Source organism: Arachis ipaensis, chromosome B1, assembly GCF_059453495.1.
Source record: "Arachis ipaensis isolate K30076 ecotype BB chromosome B1, ASM5945349v1, whole genome shotgun sequence".
Taxonomy (NCBI): Eukaryota; Viridiplantae; Streptophyta; class Magnoliopsida; order Fabales; family Fabaceae; genus Arachis; species Arachis ipaensis.
In genome coordinates, this window is record NC_142436.1 from 68,535,466 (window position 1) to 68,536,739 (window position 1,274).

At 37.0% G+C, this 1,274-nt stretch overlaps 1 non-coding gene across 1 annotated transcript; it reads right to left on the reverse strand.

Annotated features, from left to right (window-relative positions):
- Positions 1-917: 917 nt before the first annotated feature.
- Positions 918-1,025, reverse strand: LOC148576933 (small nucleolar RNA R71). Its single transcript, XR_015903760.1, has one exon. It is a non-coding gene; the product is annotated as a small nucleolar RNA R71 (small nucleolar RNA).
- Positions 1,026-1,274: the final 249 nt, after the last annotated feature.

Below are 1,274 nucleotides of genomic sequence, written 5' to 3' on the forward strand. Positions count from 1 at the left end.
TTTTTCAAAACTACCTAACTAACTCTCTCTCTCTAATTTTCGAAAATATCTCCCTCTTTTTCAAAAATTCTTTTTAATTAACTAATTGTTTCAATTTTTAATTTTAACTTGATTTCATTCCTAATTTTCGAAAATCACTAAACCCTTTTCAAAATTTTATTTTCAAAAATCCTCTTTCTCTCTCATCTCCTTCTATTTATTTATTCATCTACTAACACTTCATCTCACACAAATTCGAACCTCCTCTTCCATCTGTGTTCGAATTTTCTCTTCTTCCCTTCTTTACATTACATTCTTTTCTTCTTCTACTCACACAGGGGAACCTCTATACCTGGGCAAAAAGGATCCCTATTATTATTATTTTTCTGTTCCCTCTTTTTCATATGATCAGGAGCAAGGACAAGAACATTCTTGTTGAAGCAGACCCTGAACTGGAAAGGACTCTGAAGAGGAAACTAAGAGAAGCTAAAATACAACAATCCAGAGATAACCTTACAGAAATTTTTGAACAAGAAGAGGATATGGCAGCCGAAAATAATAATAATGCAAGGAGGATGCTTGGTGACTTTACTGCACCTAATTCTAATTTACATGGAAGAAGCATCTCCATCCCTACCATTGGAGCAAACAATTTTGAGCTTAAACCTCAATTAGTTTCTCTAATGCAACAAAATTGCAAGTTTCATGGACTTCCATCTGAAGATCCTTTTTAGTTCTTAACTGAATTCTTGCAGATCTGTGATACTGTTAAGACTAATGGAGTAGATCCTGAAGTCTACAGGCTCATGCTTTTCCCTTTTGCTGTAAGAGACAGAGCTAGAGTATGGTTGGACTCTCAACCTAAGGATAGCCTGAACTTTTGGGATAAGCTGGTCACGGCTTTCTTAGCCAAGTTCTTCCCTCCTCAAAAGCTTAGTAAGCTTAGAGTGGATGTTCAAACCTTCAGACAGAAAGAAGGAGAATCCCTCTATGAAGCTTGGGAGAGGTACAAGCAACTGACCAAAAAGTGTCCTTCTGACATGCTTTCAGAATGGACCATCCTGGATATATTCTATGATGGTCTGTCTGAATTAGCTAAGATGTCATTGGATACTTCTGCAGGTGGATCCATTCACCTAAAGAAAATGCCTGTAGAAGCTCAAGAACTCATTGACATGGTTGCTAACAACCAGTTTATGTACACTTCTGAGAGGAATCCTATGAGTAATGGGACACCTCAGAAGAAGGGAGTTCTTGAAATTGATACTCTGAATGCCATATTGGCTCAGAATAAA